Source organism: Equus caballus, chromosome 11 (genome assembly GCF_041296265.1).
Source record: "Equus caballus isolate H_3958 breed thoroughbred chromosome 11, TB-T2T, whole genome shotgun sequence".
NCBI classification, from domain to species: domain Eukaryota; kingdom Metazoa; phylum Chordata; class Mammalia; order Perissodactyla; family Equidae; genus Equus; species Equus caballus.
The window spans coordinates 20,600,245-20,615,640 of NC_091694.1; the positions used below are offsets into that span (position 1 = coordinate 20,600,245).

The window sequence follows — 15,396 nt, forward strand, 5'->3', positions numbered from 1 at the left end:
AGGGAGGTTCATGGGATAGGCAGGGCCTTGAAAGGGATAAGAAAAAGGAGAATTCCTTTATCCCAAGCCCCATGGGAAGTCACTGAAGGAACAGAATGTCATGGTATGAATGATGTTTTAAGCAGCATAGGAAAAGAGCTTAGCCTTGAAAATATTGAATAGGGAGGACTGTTCTTCAGACAGGAGGAAAGAGAGATGCATGATGAAGCCTGAGAAGTGAGTTTTTGCAGAAAGAAAGTAGAGGTCCAAGGAGTTCATGTTGCACAGACCTGCTCTTCTCTGCGATTTTAGTGAGGGGCAGCTGGGCAGCCCTGTGTGAGCCTTTCTGTTGCTCTGCCCTCATGGGGGTCCTATCACCCACACAAGCTGCTCTTTGCCTTTTCTGGTCACTGCAGGGACTTGCTACCCATTTACCACCACCAAGGTTCTTCTCCAAATCTTCTCTTCCTTGTCATGCCTTCTTCTTGATTTAGAGTTTTACTGCTAATTCCTCCAGGGTAGAGGGAGTAAATAAAAAGTTTCTAGAACTTTACAAAATCTGATGAGACTTAGTTCCTGATCTAACCCATTGTTCCTGAGTCTCTCTGAGGTGATAAATGGAAAGCTATTCCAGTTATACATTGCTGTGTAACAAACCACCTCAAAACTTAGTGGCTTAAAACAATGACGACATTTATTTTGCTCATGAATTGGTAATCTGGGTAAGGCTCAAGAAAAATAGCTGTCTTCGCTCCATTTGGCTTCCATTAGGGTGGCTTGAAAGCTGGGGGCTGGAATCATCTGGAGGCTGGCTCACTCACAGTTGATGCTTGCTGTCAGCTGGACCTTAGCTGGACTATTGGCCAGAACACCTTCAGATGACCTCTACATATAGCTTGGACTTCCTCACAACATGGCGGCTGAGTTCCAAGGGTGAGTGTCGCAAGAGAAAGAGTCAGTAGGAAGCCATATGGCCTTTTATGACCTGACTTCAGAAGTCATATAGCGTCATTTCCATTGTATTCTATTTATTAGAAGTGAGCCACTCAGGGAGTGGAATTAGACTACCTCTAGCTGGTCAAAGAATTTGTGGACATGTTTATAAACCACCATAAACTCACGGGGCTTCCGGTCTCTGCCTTTATTCACTTGATGGGTGGAGAGCGGGGACCTCACTTTTTCCCCTCCTTTAGACCTTTCCTTGGAGATCCAAGAAGAAGGTTAGGTCTAGAGATATAGCCAAGGAAGAGCAGCTATTCAGGCTCTCGAACTAGACACACTTGAATTTGAATCCTTGTTCTGCTATTTATTTATCAGCTCTGTGTTCTTGGCTAAGTCATTTAACCTTGGGCAAGTCTCTTCTCCATCTGTAAAATCACAGTATCCTCCTCATGGGGTTATTGTAAGGACTAAATGAATTAATAGACAAGTTACATAATACATGCTTAGAACAGTGGCTAGTACATAGTAAGTACTCAACGAGTGATACTTATTGCTGATATGATTACTCAACACGTTTATTAATATTTAATTAACTGGATCATTGGTGAGTTCTGGGCTAGATGCTGGGATTATGAAAATGACCTCGAAGGGATTCAAGCTTCCAGGAACCTAAAGCTTAGGGGGAGATGTTTTCAAGCCTGTGGGCAGAGAGCTCAGGCTTTGGAGTCAGCCAGAGCAGATTCTCATTACGAGTTTGCCCATAGTTTCTAGCTGTTGGACCTTGGACCAGTCTTTTACTTTCTCAGCCATAATTTCCTCAGTTGAAAATGAGAATTATAATAGTGCCTACCTCATTGAGTTCTGGTGAGGATCAAAAGAGATAATCCATGTAAAAAGCTTAGCACTGTTCCTGGAACATGGTAATTACTTAACAAATGTTAATTATTAATTTCATTTAATCAGGAAGTAGCCTAATAAATGGATATATTACAAGGTGGAGAATGCTATACTAGATGCAGAAGCAACCTGCTAAATGAGTCCAGTAGAAGAGATTAACTTTGCCAGGAAGAATCTTGGAAAGCCCAGAGGAGATGATGTTGGAACTGGGCTTTGAAGAATGAGTAAGAGTTTTTGGGTAGGGAATGAGAAAAGAGAAGATATTCTGGGTGGAGGGAAGAAGATCTGCAAAGGCATGAAGTTACAGAAGGTGTTGACATGTTTGGAGGAAGGTGATAAATTCAGTGTGGGAATATAAAGTGTGCGGGATGGAGGGGACAAGGCTGGAAAAGGGAGTTCTGGTCAAAACACTAGCTCAAGAAACTGCTGTCTTTAAGCCACACTCGGTAGAGTGTAGAGAAAGGCCAGTGGCTGGACTGGAGAGAGGTTTTGTAGGTGGAACAGATGGGTTCAGGGGTAGACTGTATGTGTGAATGTGGGTGAGGGCAGTGAGGGAAACAAAGGCCAGCTGCTGAGGAGTCAGGGGAGGAGGACAGGGTTTAAGTGGATGGAACAAAGTTATGGGATTCAAAGTCTAAAAACCTGGCTCTGAACTCACCTGAGATACTGCTGAGTATCTCCATGATCTTGAGATTGTCATACTATTTTGGCCTCAGTTTCCTATTGGTAAATAATACGGCCTTTCCTATCTGCTACACATAATTGTTGTGAGAAAGAGAGGTAGTGAGTGTGTAAGTGCTTTGTAAGCAGTAAATAACCAAACAAGTATTAGGCCCTATGCTATTTGGGACGCAGTCAACTACATGGAATAGCATAGCTAAAGCAGAGTTTAGGTGAAGTGGAAGGTGGGGGATATCTGTCCTGGAGTGAAGATAAAGATAAACAGCGATCAATACACCCAAACACACACAGACACACTACAGATAAATATGGCTTTTCTACACTGGGCTGGGTCTACAGGAGGGCAATTAGAAACTCCTAATCCCACCAACAGCAACCCTACTAGTTGTCCTATAGACGCTCTCACCTTTCACTTGCATATGAAGTGGTCCAAAGGTCCAATTCTGGAGTCTTTGGCGGGGCTTCAGGTATCTGGGGAACCATCAGAATTTGTGATTAAAAGCTCATGCTGTATATTTCTGAGGCTAGAATCCACAGGCTCCAGCAGACTCTCAGAAGGATCTGTGACCTCCCCGAAGATTGAGTCATTGATTTTCTCATCAGAAGTTAATAAGAATAGCTATCCTATGGGAGAAAGACTGGTGGGGGAAGGAGGGAGATTTTCATTTTTAATTTTCGACTGTTCTGAACTGTTTGACTTTTCTAACAACCAACATGTGTTAGTTTCATTGAAAAGACTGCCATCAGGGGTTATCTGGGTGGTGAGATAGCAGGCTCATTCTAGATTTCATCTTTATACCTCTTTGTATTAAACAAACACAACAAATAGTAATAGCTATTATTATTTTTTAAACTCTGATAGTATCAGCATACACACACAAATCACTCCATTATGCAAAGTACATCCTCTATTATGTAAGGTAAAATGTCTACATTTCCGATACTGGCTTCAATGCAGTAAAACTTGCATTTGAAGTAGATGAGACGAAAGAGAAAAACCCAGGCAATTTCAAGTATTTCAACTCAGACGCATAAAAATAATGTGTATACGTGTCAATCTTCATATGTACTGTTTTTGGCATTCTCCTGAACTGGCCAAGGTGCCAGCCGTTGGCGTTTGATGCTTGAAGCGACGGAACGGAGGACAGGGTTAAATCCACTACCCTCTCCCCACGCACTCTAGTAATTACTCTATTTCCACGTCATGTTTCCGGGTGTGTGTGTCCCGACTCACGCAGAAACTGAAGTTCAAAGCAGGCGGGAGTCACCCATGTTCTTTTTGCTGTCCCCAGAAACCCAGTTCACGCGTTGGGCCCCATGAGTATCTGGCGATACCTGGGGACTGTCTAACTGGCTGATTCCCACGTGGTAAGTGGCTCCCAACCTCGCCCCCACGTGGTGCCAAGGGCCGGGAGAAGGGAGAGCAGGCAGAGGAGCGCCGCACCAGGGGCATTTAAAGTGCCTTGACGTCACGCACTGCCAGGAACTCAGCTGAGTTTTCAGCAGGACATTCCGGTCATCTTCCCTCCCTCCCCCCGGGCTTCTGTGCCCAAGGCTTCTGCTCTTCCCTGTTGTTGCGGAGGGAGGAGCACTGAAGCCTTGGAACAGCCGGCACGGGGGCGTTCCCAGTCTTGCCTTGGCTCCGCCCTTTCTCCCAGAGGCTCTCCTCATTGGTCGGTGGGTGGGGCTTTGGGTGTCCGCCGCACGCACTAGGGCCTCTGGGTGGCCGAGAAAACTGGCCGTCTCATGAATTATGCAGGACCGGCGTGTCGTGGCCAGGCGGGGGCTGGGCGGGGATTGGCTGGAGGGGCTGTAATTCAGCGGTTTCCGGAGCTGCGGCGGCGTAGACGGGGAGGGGGAGCCTGGGGTTCCGACGTTGCCGCGGAGGGAGCGAGCCCGAACCGGATCCTTGCCGAGCGCCCCAGCACGGCCGTCTCTCTCCACGTCTGCTAGGAGAGGCCCCCGGCCTTAGGGAGCCCCGCGGCCCGAACCCCGGCGCAAGCGCAGCCCCGGCCTGTCGGGCCTCAGCCCGAGAAACAGGTGAAGGGGGTGAAGGGTGGGGCCGCCCCCCGACGGCCCCCAGGCCTGGGGATCCCGGGGGGCGCCGCAGGGGCCGGGAGCCTTTGGGGTGTTTGGGGGAGTTGTGGATGGAAACTTCAGGGGAGCGGAGGTTACGAGGGGACACGGAGGGTCGCTCTGAAGGGACAACTCCCCAGGATGACAGGAGCGGGCCTCTGGAAGGAAGTTTCGTTCTTCGGAGAAAGGGGGGACGCCGAGGAAGAGAGAGAATGGACTCGAGGGGCATCTAGGGTGAGGGTGGCAGGAGTGAGGGACAGCCCCCGACTTCCTGCTCCCTGGGGCTCTGGGGACGTTCCGGCCCCAGGAGCTACTGTCACGCCGCGGAGATCACCGCGGGGGGGCGGGGGGGAGTTGGAAAGAGCCTCCTCCCGTCCCCCGGCGGCTCCCGGCTGAGCCACTTCCTCCGCCTTGCCCAGTTCCCGCTCCTCGGGAGCCAGCTGTGCCCCTCTGGAGGTGGGAATAGGTGTCTTCCCCGACAGCCTCGCGGGCTGGCTGGTTGTGCGTAGGATTATTGCATAAGAATCGAGTTTCCTGTAGGGAAATTGACAGTCTCGAACTCTTTCTAAATTCCCTCCCGTCTTTTTCTAGGTTAAACCGTGCTGCCCTCCTCCCCCTTCTAAAAAAACAAAACCCCAATCAAGCCAGCTCTAGAGAGAAATAAACCTCTCTCCTCCTTGACATTGTTCTTTTATAAACACCTGGTACATTCGGCCAGAAGATAAATAATTGAGCCCTTGCGTTTACTGGATTGTGGTGTTGCTTAATTGCATGGGACAGAATGAACCAATCGAGAGTGGGAGTTTTCTGTCTCAGAGCCAAGATCTTGGGCAAATGCAGAGGAAAGGGAAACAAAGACAGGCTGGCCTTGGCAAAGCCATTCGTGCAAACTTTACCTGTGTTTGGGGGGTGTGGTTGGGCTTAAGTTAACAAAATTCCCACTGTCATCCAAGTTGCTTTTTCCTTGTTTAGTACACATCCCTCTGTGTTGTATCAAATGGGGGTATAGTGTTGACACACTTTTTCTTATTAAAAATGTATGTAACGTGCACCTGCTGGTTTTTATTGTGTGTGCATCCAAAGGGGGTATTTATTCTGTGTATGGGTTGTAACTTTTGGCCGGCTGTGTTGATAAAGCATTGATTTGAAGAAATCAGAACAGTAAATCATCTCAGTCTTTTATATGTGGATTTAGACTGTTATGACCTGATTCACCCAATTTTCTATTTTATTTTATCTTAAACGTGTGTATTCCCTGAGTCAAAGGGAAGTAAAATTTTCTTATTACACGTGCCAGACTGGAGTACTAGCAGAATTTTTGCACAGATATTTGTATAGTGGGATGGAGGAAAGAAGTCTGCAATATAAAAAAACCTTGTTGTAGATGTTGGAGGGCTGATCTGAGTCTCTATATTTGTTAGCACATCTACCACAAAGAACCACGAGCAAATTCATGAGTATTTTTATATCTAGTTCTTTTGGGAAGAATAACCATTTAGAAATATCCAGTTATGACTTGACCCACAAAAGGTAGAATTAATGTAACGTTAACCCCATTTTGTCGATAAGGGAATTGAAGACAAAGGAACAAGACCCTTGCCCAAGGTAGCGGAAACCCATAGTGGTGGAAATCATACCTTCTATATATTTTGTGTTCTTTAACTGTCTGTGCTTAAGTATTAGGTGTTGATTTAGGGTGAGTGAGGCCCTGCTGGGAAAAGTGTTAGTGAGATTCTGACATATACCTAGACAGTGAAATACTACCAATAGGCTGTAAGACTCCAAGGGAGATATTTAATAAACAGGTGAAAAAAGGAGTACAAATCAGGTTTGCTTAAGGTTATTTTCTTATCTAACTGCTGTCTGTCTTAACTGGTAAGTAACTAACTTTTTAGGCAGCATAATTTACCATCAGAATTTAGCTATTTGCTAATGGAAAGAGATATTTATTTAGGCAAGATTGTAGGTGAAGGACAGTCGTGAACTAAATGTCACTTAAACCAAAGTGTCTTGTGGCTTGATAAGTGGTCATTTGTGTCCCCTGAAAGTTGCTTTCTTCTCCCTGCCTCTGCGTGTCTTGACATTGAGATGTGAAATGGGGCAGAGGTAGTGACGATCATTCCAGCCACTGAGTCCAGTACCTTTTTACCTTAGGGCTTTTTCAGAGGTGGTGTACAAATCAACATATATTTACTTTTTGCAACTTTGTGAAAGTTGCTATGAAGAATAAGACGCCTTGTTCACAGAACTTGCAGTCTGCTGAGACGACTTAATAACTGCTTTATCCATACAATGCAACATGTTGTCCTCGAAGAGATGGGGAGACGTTAAGCCTGTGCTGTCAAACAAAGTAGCTATTATGTATTAAAAACATATAGCATAGATATAGAACATTTCTGTTATCATAGAAAGTTCTCTTGGGACAGTGCTGCATTAAGAGGTACAGGTCTTCAGAGGAAGGAGAGATTATGAGACCTGGAGTTGTCTAGGAAGTCTTCTTGCCAAAGGAGAGATTTGATCTGGGTCCCAAATAATGGTTGGAATTTGATAGGTATAAAGAATTTGGGTGAGGAGGTATGGTGATATAAGATTAACAGATTCCTGGTAGATTAGGGAGGTAAGTGGAGGAGAAGGAGGGCCTCCTTATAAGAGGCCTTGAATGCAAGACCAAGGAATTTTAGTTCTGTCCTTTAGTAGGGGAAGCTTTTAAAGATTTTTCAGGGGCCAGCCCCGTGGCCAAGTGGTTATATTCACACGCTCTGCTTCGGCAGCCCAGGGTTTCACCAGTTCAAATCCTGGGCACGGACATGGCACCACTCCTCAAGCCATGCTGAGGGGGCATCCCATATGCTGCAACTAGAAGGACTCACAACTGAAAATACACAACTATGTACTGGGGGACTTTGGGGAGAAAAAGGAAAAAAAAAATCTTTAACAAAAAAAAAGTTTTTCAGGCTGAGTACTCGTGTTAATTAGGGAGTGCCTACTCTGTGTCAGGCACGTGCCTGGTGTTGCTTAGTTTGTACACAGTAAATCAGTGCACATGGTCCCTGCCCTAGGGGAGCTGTCATTGAGGCTGACCCTATAACATGGGCCAGCACCCAGAGAGGGGTGTCTTGACTTACCGGATTTGGTGCTTTGGGTGAAAAAAGCAGACATGCTTAAGTGCGGAAGTGTTTTTTGAGGACTTTTAATTGGCTACAAATGACCAGTCACATTTTATGTTTCTCATACTTAAAAAATTTTACTGTAACTTTTGGATCATTCATAAAAACCACCACAAAAGCACTTGAGGGACATCCTCAAATCCTAAAGAGCTCCTGGTGTCCTGGAGCAGCCTTGGTGAGATCCAGCAAGATGACATTGCTGTGCTGTTGTTGGTTATGGTGAAAAGAATTAATACTGTGGTTACACATTTGTTGCTAGAAACCTTGGCTTACTATGGTGCCCTTTAGTCGGGATGGGCAGATGGTACTTTGGTGGTAAATGGTTTGAAATGTTTCCAGTTTTTTTAAGGAATAGCATATGGAAGAATGAATTTCTATACGGCCAGTTCTCATTTATCATGTTAGAATTATCCTAACTCTCAGCTCAGATCAGCAAACACTACATATTGAGAGCCAATTACTGTGCTAGGTGGGATACAAGGATAATGAAGTATGGTCCTTGTTTTCAGGGAACTGGAGGTGTTGTTGTGGGGACCATGGGGTGTGCCGTGCCACTGTGGACATAGGATGAGGCAGATGACAGGGTAGTGGTTCAAGGCTCAGGCTCTGGAGTCAAGCAGGTCTGGAAGTGGATCCTGGCTGCACCACTTCCTAGTCAGAATCTGAGCCTCAGGTTTCTTATCTGTAGGGGTTATAGTACCTATCTCCTAGGGCTGTTGAAGATTCGGTGAGGTAATGCAGGTAAAATGCTTAGCAGAATGTCTGGCATACAGTAAGAACTCCATAAATCTAAGTTCTATTAAATGTCCAGGAAAAGAGATGAACTCTTCAGGGGTGAGGGAAAAGCTTTATCATAGAGGGTATACCTGAAGAGGGTTTTGTAGAATGAATAGGAATTCTCCCGACAAAGTTGAGGAGTGAACAGTTGCATTCAAGGTGGAGGGAACATGAGTGTGCAGAGGCTTAGTACAGCATGGTGTGTTCGGGGAGCTCTAAGTGGAGGTTCTTAGTGTAGGAGAACTAAACTGAGGGGAAAGGAAGCTGCCACATCACTTATCCCTTCTCTTCTGTTAATAATTGGGTTCAAATGTTATTAAAAGAAGTTGTTGTGTCCTGTTTACAAAAGTAATACATGCGATTGTAAAAAAAGATTTAAATTTGTAGAAGTATAAACTAAGTATATATATCCTGTTAATAGTCTAGTGCATATGTCTCCAGATTTTTTTTTTGCAGCTTTTTCTACTTAGCAGTTCGTCTTGGACATATTTCTTGCAAATTCCTTTTAACAGCGTAATAAAAGAATTATGAGGAAGGCAAATATACCCCTAAAATAAAATAAGGTTTGGATTATCTGGCTTTCCATTCTGCTACCCCCATCCATAAGAATAAATGACTTTACTAATCACTGAACTTTTCCCTGACCTTTGACTTTTTATCTACATCAGACAAGGAGCTTCTATTTTGAGCTTTTCTAAGTAGCTATTATTGTGGTGTCAGAATGCTTGGGCGATGTTTTTGAGGGTTTCATGGTCCTAAGTTGCTGTAGGAGTTAAAAAGAATGGGCTATGAGGTCAGGCTCCTTGGGTTTTAGTCCCACATCCACCACCGCTTAGACCTTGGGTCAGTTGCTTTAACTTTTCTGGGTTTCAGTTTCTTTACCCATAAAATGTGGATACCAAGTCTGATTGTAGGGGAGTTGTGAGGATTAAGCAACATACTGTATATGAATTACTTTGCACAGTGCTTGGCAGATAGCTAAAATTTGAGTGCTAATTAATATTATTCAAAACTGCAGTATCTAATTATAAAGTCAGGCATGTTATGATTCACGGTAGCTATTAATGACCCAAAGGAAAGAAGGAGTGATTGGGAGATTCTAACCTAACAGGAAAAAACTAAGTGAATAGGGACCAGGGGGATTTACACTGTGGTGGAGGAGATGGAGGCTCTCACATGAAAGGAATAGGCAAGGCTAACCATAAATTCCTGTTTACACCAATGCCCTGTGATAAGCCTGTTTGCATATTCCAAAACCTGTGATTGCGGCCCATTTATTTTAAGTAATATTCAACATATTAAAAATTTATTACCACTTAGGAATTTGCACAGTCCCTTGGAGTTCTTCACACTCAAAAAGTACAGATAATATTGAAGGTTTGAGGGGTGGAGGAGTCAGACAAGGAACGTGGGACAGCATACAGTTTGGGGATGAGGCCGCATCCCAAGTGGAGTGAATGATCTGTATGAGGCTGGGAGGTGATTTGTCCCTTCACATCTGTGTGTGTGCACATGTGTGTATGTGTATGAGTGTGTGTGTTTTCATTGGAAGAGTAGAGCTTTACTTCCTGTCCTGTAACTTTCCTTTGCAAGCTAATCTGTATTGAAAATTGCCTTGTGGTTAAGAACCACTCAGCTTCTCCATGAAACAGATTCTCTCACCCCAGCACACCAGCTTTCCAGTTTGGAGAAGGCAGGAAAGAAAAGGCCTTCCAGTTGTTTCTTGGCCGTATGTGGGGCAGGAGGAAGCCAGCAGAGCTTGAAAGAGAAAGTAAACCTTCTGGTAAATAAATGGCTTCCCTATAGTGGAGGAGGAGTGCACAAATTATTAGGGGGATGTTTGGGTAGTTTTTGTAGAAGCCATTTCTGAAAACTGATTTAGATTAGCGAAGGTGAGCCCAATTTAGGAAAACCCTGCCTTGTTTGGTGTTAACCACCTGTTTTCCCGCTTTGTTGATTGATTTTATTAGTTTGTGGTCTCCTGACCTCTCATTCTTATTATGAGAACTGGAGGATTTGAGTCTGATTTTGAACACCTGCTTAGGTGAAAGCTTCCTAAAATGCATGCTTTTCACATCTTTTCTAATGTTAATTTTATTTTGCTGTTTAGCAGACACTTTTTCTGACAGAATCTAAGGGCCTTAGACTTTTCCTTGTTTCTCCTTTCCCCCTCATCCACCTAAATGTAATCCTCAAAACCTCAGAGCCCAGATGCTAGCTGTGTAATTACCTCTCCTAGAAACCAACCAAAGTGCACTGTTGCATCGAGTTAGCATTAAAATAGTTGGCCTTTGAATTTTTTTATACTTGTGGTTTAGACACAATAAATATTTAATCTCAGACTGACTTTACCTGATAAATCAGTTTGGTATATGGGCTTCTCTTTATCAGTATGTTTAGGGAAAGCACATTTATTGAAACATTAACCAAAATAAGACATAATTAGGATGGTAACTGTGTTATGCATAGGGGCGGGTGGAATAATTGAAGCATTCTGAAGCCAAATATCAATATTTATTTATTATTATTATTTTTTTAAAGATTTCACTTTTTCCTTTTTCTCCCCAAAGCCCCGCAGTACATAGTTGTATATTTTAGTTGTGGGTCCTTCTAGCTCTGGCATGTGGGACACCGCCTCAGCATGGCCTAATGAGGGGTGCCATGTCCATGCCCAGGATCCGAATCGGCGAAGCCCTGGGCCGCCGAGGCAGAGCGTGCAAACTTAACCCCTCAGCCAGGGGGCTGGCCCCTCAATATTTATTCTTAATTCCATGTGTAATTGTCCCTTTCCATTTGAGTGCATAAATAAGAGTGACTGTAAGTGGGTAGAAGCGTGTGAGGCACTTAGGGTCCTAATTACTCTGTTGAAGAATCCTAGGTTCGTGGAGCCATTGAAGAGTTCTGTTTCTCAAGTGTACCACTGTGGTGCCAGATGTTGATAGTAGGGGAGCTTGTGCCTGTTGGGGAACAGGGGGCTTATGGAAACTCTGTGTGCTTTCCCTTCAATTTTGGCTTGAACCTAAAACTACTCTAAAAAGTAAAGTTTATTTAAAAAAAAAATCCTTGCTGCAGAAATATTCACAGTGTCCTGGGTCAGAAGTGCCATCCGTGTATACTGCTGTGTGGTTCCCCAGACTTCTGCCTCAGTAGAAGCTTTGCAATGAGAGTACCATTCCTTTATACCCAGTGAGAATATTTTCCAAGTAATGGAGAATGAGATTGGAGGTGGAGGATAAAGACTGGAGCAGTCTCTGCTTCCCCTTTCCCTGGGCAGGATCAATGCTGGTCTCAACCACAGATTTACAGCGAGACTGTATCAGTTTTGTTTTTCAGTTCCAGACTCGTTTTCTTTATTATAAAAGCAATATTTTAGGAAAAAAAATTTCAATTAATCAGTACAAAGAGTTATGTAGTAAGTGGAACGTCTTCTCTTTACCTTATCCTCTGCACTCGCTTTCCCAGGACAGCTAGTTACCTATTTCTTACTTATCTTTCCAGAGTGAATACATGTAGACATGCAAATATATTGTTCTCCTTTTCTTTCCTTCCACACATAGTAACAAATTATACACATAACTTTGTATCTTGCTTTTTGTCATTTTATGTTTACTTTAGAAAACACTCCATGGGAATATGTTTATATCAGTCTCATGTTTTTAAGATCTTCATAGTAGTAGTCCAGGCTGTGGATGGCATAATTTATTTAATTAATCTTCTAATGATAGGCATAAATTGTTTGTAGATCTAAAGACAGAAAACAATGTTATGGTAAGTATGCTCATATTTGTCTTTGGGCACATATGAATAAATCTGTACGTATAGGCTTTTAATTTTTTTTTTTTGAGGAAGATCAGCCCTGAGCTAACATCTGCCGCCAATCTTCCTCCTTTTGCTGAGGAAGACTGGCCATGAGCTAACATCTGTGCCCATCTTCCTCTACTTTATATGTGGGATGCCTGCCACAGCATGGCGTGCCAAGTGGTACCATGTTCACACCCAGGATCCGAACTGGCGAACCCCAGGCCGTCAAAGCAGAACCTGTGAACTTAACCACTGTGCCACCGGGCCCCCAGCTTTTAATATTTTAGTCATAATATGCATAGTATTTAGAAATGTAGCTTTGCGGTTAACATAGTGCACATTTTGCCCCTCAAACTTTAATTCTGGGGAGAAGTTTAGCTACTTCATTAAGTGAAACCCCAGTGTGAGTCTGTCATTTGGGCAGGTAGGAATTGGTGCAACTTCTAAAAGCCCAGCTTCCATTGATTTCAACCACTCCATCCCTAAAACACAACAGACTGGTGTTAAGCTCTGTTCCTCCTTTGGCACTTGTGGGCAGGGGTTGTTGTTGGTTTTCTGGATTGTTCCCGTGCGTGGGTTGCTCATTGATCCTTCTCTTTGAGTTGTCTATAGCAGCACTTCTCAGAGTGTGGTCCACAGACCCCTAGGGGTCCCTGAGATCCTTTGTGGGGGGGGCGTTTTTGAGATCAAAACTATTTCCATGACATTATTTGTGCTTTTTGTGAGTTGGCATTTGCACTTACACTGGTACTCATTGTATTCAGTGCACTCACAGGAAAAAAAAACTGATTTCACTTAAGAATATCCATTGAGGGGCCGGCCCCGTGGCCGAGTGCTTAAGTTCTCGCGCTCCACTTCGTGGGCCTGGGGTTTCGCTGGTTCGGATCCTGGGCGCGGACATGGCACCGCTCATCAGGCCATGCTGAGGCGGTGTCCCACATGTCGCAACTGGAAGGGCCCACAACTAAAGATACACAACTGTGTACTGCGGGGCTTTGGGGAGAAAAAGTAAAAAAAAAAAAAAAAAAGAATGTCCATTGAGGGTCCAGCCCAGTGGCGTAGTGGTTGAGTTTGCATGCTCCCCTTTGGCAGCCCAGGGTTCGCCGGTTTGAATCTTGTGCACGGACCTAGCACTGCTCATGAAACCATGCTGAGGTGGCATCCCACACAAGAAGAACTAGAAGGACCTACAACTAGGATATACGGCTATGTCCTGGGGCTTTGGGGAGGGAAAAAAAAAAAAGAATATCCATAATGAAATCGTAAATGATATTAATTTCATTATCTCTTAACTCTTGAGGATGTGTCTTTTGATTTTTTTTTTTTTTGATGAAGATTGGCCCTGAGCTAACATCTGTGCCCATCTTCCTCTATTTTATATGTGGGACTCCTGCCACAGCATGGCTTGATAAGCGGTGTGTAGGCCTATGCCCAGGATCCAAACCAGTGAACCCCAGGGCACTGAAGTGGAGCGTGTGAACTTAACTGCTACACCACCAGGCCTGCCCCAAAGGATATGGCTTTTGATATTTTATAATGAAATGGGAGACATGCATAAAGGACTTGTATAGAAGTGTGATGGTTGTCTCAAGGAAAAGCTATTGTGGAACATTTGAAGTGCAGTCTCACGCTAGCTGCTTTTTTCATGGAACACCATTTTTACTTGAAAGAATGACACGCCAGCTGGGATACTGATAGACATTACTTCTTAAAAGAAGGGAAACTGTCTCTTCAAGGAAAACAACTGACAATGTTTGTCGCCAATGATAAAATTTAAGCTTTCAAGTGAAAATTAGAATGTGAGAAAATTTGTATCCACCATGATGAGTTTGACAGCTTTCCAATATAAATGAATGTAATTTTTTAATGGTAACAAATGTGATGTTTTTGATAGTGTATAATGATGTGTGTCGACATTTGGAAGGTCTCCATGTCTCTGAAATAGTGTTTGTCTTCTAAGTGATCAGTGCATGATATTACAAAATCATGTATGGGAAAACATTGTATTCAAAGTATGGGATAGACTAATGGATCTTATTGTAACTGAGTATGAAAAGTTCATTGTTATGGTTTCAGATTCCACTTTGTGCCTCACCTTTAAGAAACTGCCACTTGTCAAGTTTTGGTGTAGTATTAAAGAAGAATATCCAAAATTATCTGAAGAGGCTATTATGATGCTCTCTGCCCTTTCCAACTAGTATATCGATATGAGACCAAATTTTCTTCATATACTTCAACCCAAACAACATACTGCAACAGATTGAGTGCAAAAGTACATGAGGAAATCCAGCTGTCTTCTATTAAGCCAGACATGAGAGAAATTTCCAACACTTAACAATGCCACTCTTTTCACTAATTTTTTTTTGTTTTGGAAAATATAATTATTTTTCATAGAAATGTTACTTATGTTAACATGTAATAGGTTTATTATTTTTAAATGAATTAATAAATATTTTAAAAATTTCTCAGTTTTAATTTCTAAAACAGTAAATATTGATAGATATAACCTCCATAAACAAAAGCTCTTTGAGGTCCTCAATTTTTAAGGATATAAAGGAGTCCTGCAAGTAAAAAGTTTGAGAACTGCTAGTCTAAAGGCTTTAGCATAAGAAAACACTGTGGTATCTGTTTAAGAAAGAAAAGAAAAGATTCTATGGTTCTGCCCCCAGAGAGTCTGAGTTAGTAGATCTAGGGTCATTTTGATAGGCAGGCAGGTATTCTGTAGCAGGTGGACCTTGGTTTGAAAAATGCTACTCTAAGGGAAACAATAGAAAAAATAAACATATGGGACTACATTAAACTAACAAGCTTCTGCGCAGCAGAGGAAACCATCAATAAAATGAAAAGACAACCTAACAGTTGGGAGAAGATATTTGCAAACTCTGTATCTGTTAAGGGGTTAATGTCCAAAATATATAAGGAACTCATACATCTCAACAACAAAAAAACTAACAGCCCAATTAAAAAATGGGCAAAAGATCTGAACAGACATTTTTCCAAAGAAGATAGACAGATGGCCAACAGGCATATGAAAAGATGTTCAGTGTCACCAATTATTAGGAGACTCTGAGTCTCC

The 15,396-nt window shown here is 43.2% G+C and overlaps 1 protein-coding gene across 4 annotated transcripts in view; it reads left to right on the top strand.

The window, feature by feature from the left end:
• The first annotated feature begins 4,190 nt into the window (after positions 1–4,190).
• The window catches only part of STAT3 (signal transducer and activator of transcription 3), a 61,831-nt gene continuing 50,625 nt past the window's right edge, over positions 4,191–15,396 (top strand). For all 4 annotated transcript variants that reach the window (XM_023651588.2, XM_023651590.2, XM_023651589.2 and 1 more), the window contains exon 1: positions 4,191–4,539. The gene's annotated coding sequence lies outside the window, so the exon portion shown is untranslated. The remainder of the gene's footprint in view (positions 4,540–15,396) is intronic.